General features: G+C 50.5%; 1 protein-coding gene and 1 long non-coding RNA gene across 4 annotated transcripts in view; one reads left to right on the plus strand and one right to left on the minus strand.

Annotated features, from left to right (window-relative positions):
- LOC309369078 (uncharacterized protein) overlaps window positions 1–12,328 on the minus strand; it is a 421,063-nt gene that overhangs the window by 380,061 nt on the left and 28,674 nt on the right. The gene's annotated exons all lie outside the window — the stretch shown is intronic.
- LOC309369415 overlaps window positions 1–12,328 on the plus strand; it is a 48,194-nt gene that overhangs the window by 12,442 nt on the left and 23,424 nt on the right. The gene's annotated exons all lie outside the window — the stretch shown is intronic.

Raw genomic sequence — 12,328 nt, forward strand, 5'->3', positions numbered from 1 at the left:
GCAACTGGAGTGTTGCTGTGAGCAGAACTGCCGGTTTGGGAGGCAAAGGGTCCACGCTCTGCAGTGATGCTGGGGGCTTGTCTACAGATCCGCCTGGCTGAGCCCCAGTAGCTCTGCTTCCAGCCAGGCACTGTCGTTTCCCTGAAGCTGCTCCCCTGGTTGCACCTCTGCTGTTACAGTTGCCAGCGCTGCAGTGTGCTTCTGGAGCCTCTGGGGGCACTCTTTCGCCATATGGTGCGCACTGTCACAGATGTAACACTTCCTGGTTCCTCTAGGAGGCTTCGCTTTGGCTGCACCAGGGACAGGGCTCTGGGATGGCTTCTGAGCCCTAGCACCACCAATCTCCATTGGCTCCTCTCTGTCCTTCCCCATTGGCGAGGGGTGCGCACGGCTGAAGTCCCTGTGCACAAAAGGGAGAGTCCTTGCTTGCGCACGCGCTTGGGGCCCGTCCTCCTCGTGCCACGGACGCCCCTCATGTCGAATTCCAAGAGCTAAAGCCCGTTGCACCACGTCTTCTAGGGTCTGGGGTCTGTCCCCCCTAGCGATCTCATCCTTGATGGGGGGGCTCAATCCCTCCCAAAAAAGATCTCTGACCGGTTTACTGTCCTTTGGCCAATCTAAGGCGGTGAGCAATGCAAAAAATTTAGAGTGGTATTGGCGCACAGTCGCTTTCCCCTGCCTCAGCCCGTGCATTTGACGGCGCGCAATGTCCACATCCACAGAGGATTGAAAACAAGAATCCATCGCTTTGATGAACGCAGTTGAATCGCGACGGGCCGGTCCATCTTCGCGCCACAAATTGCGTAGCCAAGCCCTGGCCTCCCCATGCAGGTGCGAAACAATGAACCCCACTCTCTCCTCCTCATCTTTAAAATCGTGACGGAGTAAGTGCAGTGCATATACAACGTCCGCTCTGAAATTGGGATAGTCTTGCAAGTTGCCATTAAAATGCGGAACTAGGGCACCCCCCCTCCGTCCAAGCGCAATGCCCTCCGCTCTGGATCCTGGGGCCCCCGCCTTGTCCGCGCGCTCCCACCTTGCCTGCAAATCCTGGCACGTCTTCTCCAAGTCGTCATTCTTCTTCTGCGAAGCAATGACTGCCGATGTGAGAGCGGTAACCTGATTCCGCAATGCAACCAGCTGCTCCTCAGCGCTCATGGCTGCTCCCGTTCGTGAGCTTCGCAAAAAAAAATTTTTGCTTTCAGAGAGGGGACTTACTGTCACGGCCACCCAGGACTGGTCCCAGCTCACAAGAGACCTCACTCCGTTGCAGCTTATTTACAGGAAAAGTTTATTGAAGATTTCTGCTTCTCATACAGTTCAGCATTGTGGCCGTACGTCTGCCACGTTAGACCGCTGAAGTCCCCTCTGACTCCTCCCCTCTTCCGCACCAACTTAATAGCCTGGCTCTAGACCACCTCTTCCTCTCCTTTCTTTTCCGCAGGGTCTTCCTGCCCCCCTGGGTTCCCTCTCTCCGTGACTCGCCTGAGGCTGAATCCTCTGCCGCCTCTTCCCCCCTCTTTCTGGCTTTAGGGCCGGGCTCCTCCCCTGAGCTCTCTCCACTTCCGCGCGCCTCTACGTTTGAACTTGGCGCGCGTACGTTGCTGCTGACCTTTCTTTCGACCGCTACACCACCCCCTGCTCTGCTCTCCACCCTTTCCGGCTGAACACCCTGCTCCAACCCCCTCTCTCTGTTCTCTCCTAATCCTGCTCCCTCCGAGAGACTGACGACTCCACCCCCTTTACTCCGTTCCGGCTGAGACGTCTCTTGCTTCCTCTGTCTTCCACTGGGCTCCTCTCCGCTTCTCCCTTCTCCTCCCCTTTGCTTGATTAAGGTAACCCCCTTTTGAGAATCCTCTGACTCGCTGCTCAGACTCGTGGATTCCCTCAGAATTCCATCATCTTCTTCCTCATCCTTCTGCCCCTCCTCCCACTCGCTCTCCGTCTCCTCTGTCATCTCCTCCTCTCTCCCAGAAACCCTGACAGTAACGATTTTGAAGGACTACCTCCCTTATCTCTGACATTTCCTTATTAATTGCTTTTAAGGCCGAGATGGTGGAGTTAAACAAAGCCTCGGTCCAGTTTGCCAATCTATGCAGATCCTGGTAATTCATGGCTACACCCAAAGGGGGTAGAAGGGACCTAGAGATGGCTGTGCCGGTATACTGGTTAATAGGTGATTTCGCGTCCCTTTTGTTACGCAGACGGACTGTTGGGAGCTTATCCATCTTATACACCAGGGGTACGACTACTCCTAAAGTACAGGTTCCAGAAAAGGCAGAGGGGATTTCTTTGTAGGCTCTTGTGCCGCAGAGCAACCACAAATCAGACTGGAGCAGGCAGTTAGATCTGCTGCGCGCCGTCATCCAGGTAAACCAAGTATAAAAATCGACACACATAGCATCATAAATGGAAGTACCTTTTTGGAAGCAGGAAGATCCATTAATATACTCATAAGTCCAATTGCAATATGGATAGTGACCTAAAAAATTGCTGCTGTTATGATTGAAACGGAGACAACGAGGTGCCTGTTCCATGAGTGACAGAAACACTGGGGGTGAATAGGTGCGACCATCTGACATAAGATTACTAATTCTAAATGACTCATTTATTGGAATACTATGCAGTAGTATGCCAGGCTTCTTAAATTGAGGAGGGATATGCATACAAACCCAACATTCAGAAAGATTAAGCATAGAAGAGAAACGATCTATATCTCTAACATAGGTATTATTACTCCAAATCTGATGATAGGGCTCTGACCGGTCGGTTTTCCGTATATGTGAGTCATCTCCCAGACCCAACCCAAGTAGGGCGAGTACCAGAAGGGTCAAGGGGATGGGGGCTGGTTGTTCCCTCCCACAAAATCGGTGACGCTCATGCCAGCAAAAGAAAACACACATCCATATGACAAGAGCGGTTGAGACAACCCCTATCCACCAACCCCAATCCTTCCATGGTTCCTCCCACCAATATTCAGGGGGTGTGCTCATTGTTGAAGAGCTCACTGATATTTGTGCCTAACTACCTGTTGAGCCTCAAGGATGAGAGTCCACTGGTGAGCTGATGCTCCTACTACGTGGGTCAACTTTTCTGCTAACCCTGATGGGTGGATTGAACCACTTGTTTAGCAATTTCAATGCACACCTGGTTAAGGCTCCCACCCCTGCAATACTTGCATTAAGATAGGTTCCGTCCCATCTATCGCCTGCATTAAGAGTAGGACCTGGTCTATCAAATGAGGTTGGTACAGTGCTCTACCTCCCATATAACAGTTGACTACCCTCCCACAGCAGCAAGAGCGGTCTAGAACTCGATAGATTTCGACCGTCTCTGCAACTTCCCGTATGAGCACTATCCACGCGTGCTGGGCAGTGGTGTGGGAGAGGAGCCACAACGGGGCAGTGGGGTGTTTTAAAACGGCAATCTCATCAAATCCCAGTTTCCAATAGCCATAGAGCACACCATCTCTTACCACCGGCAAGACGAACCAGTCGTAGCAGAGGCCATCAGGCCAATAAATGCGGTATGGCTCAGTGAGGTCAGGGCTGTGGGACATAGAGCAGATAACAAAAAGAAAAGAGAAAGTCCCTACGGAAATATTAAATGTCCTGGTGAACTTCCTGGGTTAGTCCCGGCACGGAGTTGGGGACGCTGCCCGCGGGCGCCCCTCCCATCCAATTCTTCAGCTGTGCGTTGAGATATCAGCTTCCGGTGTGATATCAGCAGAGCGGTCGTCTGCCAGGCGTCTGGAGATGGTCAGCCGAAGGGAGTTCTCTGGATCTGGTGTTACTGTCCAATCTGAGATGGCTTTCTTCACTCGAGTATGGTGGACCCACGGGGTGATGCCGGCAACCTTCACAGCAGTAGGTGTAGAGAGTAGCACAGTATAGGGTCCCCTCCAGCAGGGCTGTAGGGGGGCTCGCTGCCAGTCTTTCACCCACACTTCGTCACCTGGCTCGAACTGATGGAACGGTTCAGTCAACACACATGGGGTGCGAGCCTGGGTCCACCTGTTGAGATAAGAGAAAACTTGGGAGAGTGACTGTACATAATTATTCAATTGCACATCTTGGCTAGCATATGGAGTCAACATTCTAACATATGGAACTGGTCTTCCAAACAGAATTTCAAAAGGTGACAGGTGGGTTCGCTTTGACGGGAGACTGCGGACCCTGAGTAATGCCAAGGGCAACATGGTCACCCAATTAGACCCGGTTTCCTGAGTCAGCTTGGACAGCTGATTCTTTAGAGTTCTGTTCATTCTCTCTACTTTTCCAGAACTCTGGGGTCTATAAGCAGTATGCAGCTTCCAGTTGATCTGGAGCGCTTTTGCCAGCCCCTGTAGGACTGCATGAACAAATGCTGGTCCATTATCAGATCCTATGGACCTTGGCAATCCATAGCGAGGGATGATTTCCCTAAGCAGGCACCTGGTTACTTCAAATGCCTTTTCAGTCTTTGTGGGCCATGCTTCGACCCATCCGGTGTAGGTGCACACTGCCACCAGCAGATAGTGGTGTAGTCCACAACGGGGTAATTCAGTAAAGTCCACGACAAGATCTTCCATAGGTGCCGTTCCACTGTGCTGAATCCCTGGGGGAGCCAGTGGTCCGGTTCTGGGATTATTCTTTTGACACAGCAGGCATTTCCTGGAGATCTGGGCTGCCAGTTGGTAGAGGTGGGCTATGTAGAAGCACTTTTCCAGCTGCTTGGTTGTAGCATCTGGTCCTATGTGGGTTGAATCATGGTATCTCTGAGTAACCTGCCGAGAAAGGGACTCTGGAATCCATATCCTGTCATCAGGGGTAAGGTACCATCCTTCTTTGGACAATGTCAGCTCCTGAGCATCTGCAGTGTCCCTTTCCTGCTTCGTATAAGCTGGCTTGTCAGTGGTGCTTAAAATCTCTTCTGGGACCAGGGCTCCAATAACCGAAGCGGGGGCCAGTTCCCGGGCTGCTTCTTTGGCCACTTTGTCTGCCAATCGATTTCCTCTGGCCACTTCCCCTGGTCCAGTCTTGTGGCCATAGCAATGGATAACTGCTACCGCTTCAGGCTCCCATACAGCATCCAGAAGGTTCAACAAAGCTTGTGGGTGGGCCACCTGGTTTCCTCTGGAGGTAAGCAAACCTCTCTCTTTCCATAAGGCTCCATGGGCGTGTAAGGTCAGGAATGCATACTTAGAATCAGTATAGATGTTTATCTTCTGTCCCTTTGCCAGGCTCAGGGCTCTGGTAAGCGCAGTTAGTTCTGCCAGCTGGGCCGATGTTCCAGGCGGGAGTGACTTTGCTTCGACCACCTGGTCGTCCAGGGCTACCACTGCATAGCCTGCTTTTCGCTGCCCAGCCTCGACAAAGCTGCTTCCATCCACAAACCATGAAAGCCAGTGGGGGTCTGCTTCGTCTTTGAGATCAGGCCTGCTGGAATATACTTCGTCCATTACTTCAATGCAGTCGTGCGTCTTCTCCTCACCTTCTCCTACCGGCAACAGGGTAGCTGGGTTGAGGGCGGTGGTGACCTGGAACTTCAAACGTGGGTGCAACAATAACATCTGGCACTTTCTCATTTTTGCTTGGGAGAGGAAATAGGTGCCCTTCATGTCAAGCAGAGCTGGGACTGCATGCGGGGTCACACAAACAGTGTCTTGGCCAAAAGTAAATTTGTCTGCTTTGTTCAATAGGGTGGCTACTGCCACAACTGCTCTCATGCACGGTGGTAAGCCTTGTTCTGTAGGCGTCAGGCGCTCAGATAGGTATGCCACGGGCTGCTGCCAGCTTCCCAATTTTTGACATAGCACTCCCTTTGCTGTTCCCTGGTCTTCATCCACAAACAGGGAGAAAGGCTTTTCAGGATTTGGGATGCCCAGCGCTGGTGCTTGCTGCAATGCCCTTTTCAGATCCTTGAAGGCCTGTTGTTGCTCTTCTTTCCACACAAAGGGGTCCTTTTCAGTTCCTCTGGTTGATTCATGCAGAGGCTTGGCAATTGTGCTGTAGTTTGGTATCCATATTCTACAGAATCCTGCCGAGCCCAAAAAACCACGAAGTTCCCTGCGATTCTTTGGCTCTGGAATCTGGATGATGGCTTGCTTCCTTTCTTCCCTTAGGGTCCGTCGCTGATGGGATATATCAAATCCAAGGTATTTTACGATGGGTTGGCATATTTGGGCCTTTTTCTTAGATACTCGGTATCCTGCTTCAGCCAGATGATTTAACAAGTCCTTGGTGGCTTCCATACACGTGTCCTCGTCTGAACAGGCCAAAAGAAGGTCATCTGCGTACTGCAACAGAATCCTGTGTGGGCTGGTGGGGAAGCTAGACAGGTCCGAGGCCAATGCAACCCCAAAAAGGGTTGGAGAATTCTTGAAGCCTTGTGGAAGCCTTGTCCACGTGTATTGCACCCTGGTGCCTGTTCCTGGATCTGTCCATTGAAATGCAAACAGGGGTTGGCTTTCTTCTGCCAAACGGCAACAAAAGAATGCATCCTTCAAGTCCAGTACTGTGAAATAACATGCGGTGGGAGGGATTAGACTCAACAGCGTGTAAGGATTGGGCACATTGGGGTGGAGGGTTTCCACGGCTTGGTTAACTAATCTAAGGTCTTGGACCGGGCGATACGAGTTATCTTCCTTCTTCACCGGCAAGAGTGGGGTGTTCCACTGAGATTGACACTGCCTCAGGATGCCATGGCGAAGTAACCGTTCCAAATGTACCCATACTCCTTCTGCAGCTCGCCGGGGGATAGGGTACTGGTTCACAGCCACAGGGTTGGCGAACGGTTTGGGCTTGACTATTATAGGTGGGATGTTCTTTGCCATTCCGGGCGGGTTGCCTTCTGCCCATACACCAGGGTTAACCTTTTGCAGGAGGTCTTCTGGAATAATCCCCTCCTCTTCTTTTACCATCATTAAGCGCCAATGTTCCCTCAAGGGTACCTCTAAGGAGAACTCCCCTGCCGGCCCTGTGGTCATTGCCACTTCCCCTGTTGGTTGGAAGGAGATCTGGGCTTGCAATTTTGATAGCAGGTCTCGGCCCAATAATGGGATAGGGCACTCTGGTATATACAAAAACTTGTGTTGGACCACTTGGCCACCCAGGCGACAGACAACAGATTGCAGGAATGGGGCTCTTTGTGATTTGCCCGTAGCTCCTATTATGTTAATTGTTTGCTTGGTGGGCTTGGACACTGGTACTGGCAAAACAGAGTGGGCGGCTCCTGTGTCAACCATGAAGGGGATGGTTCGGTTCCCTGTTTGTATTTTGACCATGGGCTCACGGGAACCTAAATCAGCTGGGCCCGGTCTGTCCTAATATTCTTCCTCTTCTCTCAGGCTCATTGCGCCGGGTTGTCTTTGGGCTGGAGGGTGCCAGGGAGGCCCTTGTCCACGTCCTCTACCCCTGCCTGCATTTGCCGATGTCCAGGGTCTCAGTCCCTGTCCAGGTCCCTCGGGGATTGGGCCTGGGATTCGCTCTCCTCTTCCCCTTCCACCTGAGTGAGCCTGTGGGCATTCTCTTTTCCAGTGCCCTTCCTGCCGGCAGATGGCGCACTGGTTCCTTCCCAGACGGCCTTGCCCTCCTCCCCGGGCACTTCCTCTTCCCTGAGGGGTGGGTGCGGTAGCCTGTAGCGCCATCAACTTCTTTGCTTGATACTTCTCCTTTTTCTTCTGCGCCTCTTCCTCCCTCTGATTATAGGTGGTTTGAGCCAGTTCTAACATCCACTCTAGGGTGTGGCCCATGAACCCCTCGTTTTTTTGAATCTTTCGACGGACATCGGCTGCCGCTTGCGCTACAAAGGCAGCTTTTAAGATAGGGGCGTTGGCAGCCTCATCTGGGTCCACAGGAGTATACTGGCGGTAAGCTTCCTTCAGGCGTTCTAAATATGCTCCTGGGGCCTCTTCATTTCCCTGCACTACCTCTCTAACCTTTACAAAGTTGGTGGGTTTCCTGGCTGCCCTTCTCATTCCATTTAATACATTCTGGCGGTAGGTAGTGAGGATGTTCTGGCCACCAGTAGTTTGATAATCCCAATTCGGGGTGTTTTCAGGGTACCCTGCTGCAATAGCTGGATCCTGCACTCCCTGCGCTCTCATGTGTGCTCGGGCTTCAGCATGGATGCGCCTAGTCTCTTCTGTGGTTAGCAGCGCATCCATTAAATACTGCACATCATCAAAGGTGGGATTATAAGTTTTAAAAATCCCTTCAAACAGCTTTATGATTTTCGCTGGGTTTTCCTCAAATGAAGGATTTTGATTTCTCCAATTACAGACATCTGCACTCGAAAAGGGTATATGCTGGACCGTGTAGGTCCGTTCTGCTGCTGCCCCATTAGCTCCTGGAGGTCCCGGTGGGTCATAAACCCTTCGGAGGGGTAGTACTCCGGCTGCCTGATCCCTCCTGGTTTTCTCATACTGTCTATGAGACATAACTTTCTTCGCTGCCTGTCCCCACTTACGTTGCCATCTCTTTCTCTTGTCAGGGGTGCAGCATTCTGCTGCCTCAACTAACAAGGGACTCACATCCAATTTTTCCGCATAGGGGCTTACGTATGCCGTAATGCGTTCCTCCTGTTCCGTGGTCCACCTCATATTCTTCTCAGTCCATCTTATCAACTCCTCTATAAATTCCTCATCATCTTCTTCCTCCTTCTTTTCCTCTAACTCATCATTCATTAACAAGTTGCTGTCCCTTTTTTCTAGACTTGGTGCAGGGCTTGCTTGGGCCTGGGGACCGGCTCCTCCCGGTGCCTGGAGACCTGGGCCTGGGGGATTTGCCAGAGGGGCAGTTGGTGGAGCATAGGGTGGCGGTGGTTTGATGACTTCCCCCTCCTCATCTTCTGGGTCTGGTATCACTGGGGGCTTTTCTGACTTCCCTGCCGGTCGAACTGCACAAACTGTACTTTGTGGGGCGTCGCCTTGGCAGGCTTTCAACCATGGTGGGTTCTTTTCTACATTGGTTTTCCAAGTAGAAATGTAAGGGATTTGGTCGGGGTGGGCATTCAATATGTTCTGATATAATGGACTGATTAGTTGCAAATCAAAGCTTCCTCCTGACGGCCAATTAGTTTGTGCGGGCCAGTCAACTTCACACAATGTCCTCATTCTCTGTCTTCTTAATTTAATTCCCCAGTCATAACTTTTTGTGGCGGCTTTCCAATTGTTTAAAAAGCATTCCAGGGGACTACATTGGCTTGCCCCAGACCCCATTTTTTTTTTTTTTTTCCTTCAGATACTCCTCTCCTAACTGGGTTATAAATTCTTTCACACACCAAATAATACAGATTGTGGCCTGCACGAGGTCGCCCTGGCAGAAAACGCACAACCCTGCAATCGCTCGACCAAGGGGCACTAATACCCCGGCCCACACTCGACAATTCAATCACCGGAGTATCTGACATGCAACACACACAACATACAAATCACATCAATATAATTTCCCCTCCTTCCTCTGTTCCAAATTTATGCTGGTGGCATTCTCCTGCACAACCAGTCCCCTTATTCCTGGTGGCTGGCACTGTACTGCACAACCAATCCCCTTGTTCCTGGCTGGCACTGTACTGCCACAGCCAGGTGAGGCTGATCAGGCCTCGCCCTTTCCCTTGGGCTTACCTTTTTTCGCTGCAGACCCCTTCTGGCCAGTTCTCTTTTCTCCCTCGACCTGTGTCTCCACTCCGGAGCGGTGTGGCTGGTTCCCCCCACGAATTGGCAGGGTGCGCGCTTGGAGCCTGCAAAACGCCGATCCGAGCTGTTCACCGAGGTCGAGCCTGGCCCTCCCCGGCCCTCTGGGGTGGGGCCAAGATTCCCGGCCAATGCACCAAGCTGTAGGCTTAGGCCCTTTACTTTGCCAGAGAATTGCTTACCCGCGTCCCCAGGACCGAGAAGAGAATAAAAAAATTCCAGGAAAGTTTCTTCTTTGGAGAAAAGAGTTTTATTGCAAATCTGTGCACAGAGACAGCCAGCAGAATATAGTTTCTGAAATCTGACTGTAAAGCAATACGCATTTGCAAGCCTTCTTATACTTTGAGAGTATTTACCCACCTCCCAGACCTCCCCCAAACCTTCCCCAATCAGCTGGCAAGTTTTCAACTCATTCCCTTTTAGGGCATATCAATATTTGCTGGCTAAGGCTGCTAGCTAAGCACTTCCTCTGCTGGTTAAGCATTTTCTTTGCTCAGTAAGCACCCCCTCCCACCTCCTTGTACACGTGTCTTCTTTTGCTAGCTAAGCATTCCCTTGTATCTCTTCTTATCTTGCATTACTTAAAGCAGAAGCAAAGCAGGAAACATCTTGCTAGTGGTTTTTAGTTGACAGCAGTTTCTGGCTAGGCAGGAAACGACCTTCTGACCTGTAGCTAACATCAGCAGTTTCAGATAGCTGGTTAGACAGGAAACGGCCTCCTGACCTGTCTGATTTAGACTTTGCAAATAACTGCATTTTTGAGTTTGAGCTTGTGTAGCCATCCTAGCAGAGTGCTGGAATTTACTATGTGTAGATAATATTAATGATTAACCGTTCCCTTCTCCCTTCACTATAAAGCAGGGGTGCCCAAACCTTTTTCAAAGAAGGTCAGATTTGATGTAGTAAACATGTGTGAGGGCTGACCAAAGTTGCTGACTTTTTTTTCGGATTGAAATTGTTGGGCTTTAGGTCCCCAAAATGGACATTGGACCTGCCTGCTATAAAGTGTGGCTTTCAGGCCTTGGTTTATATATTTGAGTGGAGTTTATATATTATAGATAAGATGATAAGATAAGTTAAAATAAGAAAAGATGAGATGATGATAAGATAAGCTAAGGTTTATAAGATAGCTGTTTTGTGTAAATGTTTTTCTATAAGTGTTTTGCATACCAGTACTTCCTTCACAAAATAAATGGGGAGGTTGTCGGTTTGCATTTCTTAGTACAGAAAGTATTGATCTGATATGTAGAGCTCTTTCCTATTCTAATTAATTCAAGAGGGCTCTGGAAGAAACAAGCAGTGAGTTCCTGGTGTTTGGGTTATTCCTTCGGAGAAAGTGAGTACAGTTGGTTTAAATTGGTTCTGTTATCTCTTCTGTAAGGTCATGCTGACTATAAGAAGAGGCCAGAAGGAGCCTGGGTTTCACTTTCTCTTTCTGTCTCGGTTCTTTCTGATGTTCTGTACACAGTATGCTTAGTGTTAAGGTTTAGACTTATTATAAGTTATGGTAAGAATTTATGTTAAGACTGCTGCAACTGGATTTCTTATGGGCAGTGCCAATCCTGAATGTATTGGATTTGTGACCATTATGCTCATTAGTCTTCAGTAGCAGTAAAGCTCTGATGAATGAAATACAATTGCCTCTGGTCTATTTTTTTGGGAATCCTGTAACATGTTTAAATTTTACTCTGCTAACTATATATTGGAGTTCTGCTCTGGATCAATATTGAGTAGAATTCCATGACAGGGTCTTCCTCCATGAAATCAGTTGCCAAGAGGCAAGGCTCCCCACTCCCCACAGCTTTCCAAGTCCCCTCCTCTCTGGGGTTTCTGACAAGTGATTGAACAGTGCGCCAATGTGCAGCCTGCCTTTGCTCCTCCATTGTCAGACGTTTCCTGGCTCTGAGAGACAAGCAGGGAGGGTGGCTCCTGGCAGAAGGAGAGGGAGCTCCCAGTGGCTCCTCCTTCTCCTGACTCACCTCTGCCTCTTGACCTCCCTCCTCCACTCGCCTCCTTCCTCTTCTGCCTCTGATTCTGCACTGCATTCTGCCACAGAGTCTCCCAGCTCACAAAGCCCTGTTATCCCTTCAGCTTCTGACACCTCCTCTTCCCAGGCTTCTCCCTCTTCTCCTTCTGACTGCTCATCCTTCTTCCACCTCCACTCCTTGGGCTCAGAGTCGTCTTCCCTTCCTGGTTCCCCGGCTGCTTCCTCCCACCATTCCTCTGTGCCCAACCAGTCCATGACATTGCTCCATCCCTCGGCCTCTGACCCCACAAGGCAGCTTCCCCTGACCTGATCTGGTTCCACAGCCACTGTTCCCCTTCTGCCCCCATGAAAAGGCGGATCACGAGGTCTAGCCGGCAGCCTTCTGTCACCTGCAAGAGAGAAAAGGTAATCAGGATGCCAGGAGTGCCTGCTTCTCTCACAGGTGAAACAGGGCATCTCTAACTATAGATGGGCCTTTGAGAAGCCTTACCTGCTGAGTGCATTAGGAACTTTGTGCCCATTTCATATGTTAGGTAAAGGTAAAGGGACCCCTGACCATTAGGTTCAGTTGTGGCCGACTCTGGGGTTGCGGTGCTCATCTTGCTTTATTGGCCAAGGGAGCAGGCGTACAGCTTCTGGGTCATGTGGCCAGCATGACTAAGCTGCTTCTG

The sequence above is a fragment of the Podarcis melisellensis genome (assembly GCF_964234715.1).
Source record: "Podarcis melisellensis genome assembly, chromosome: 4".
NCBI classification, from domain to species: domain Eukaryota; kingdom Metazoa; phylum Chordata; class Lepidosauria; order Squamata; family Lacertidae; genus Podarcis; species Podarcis melisellensis.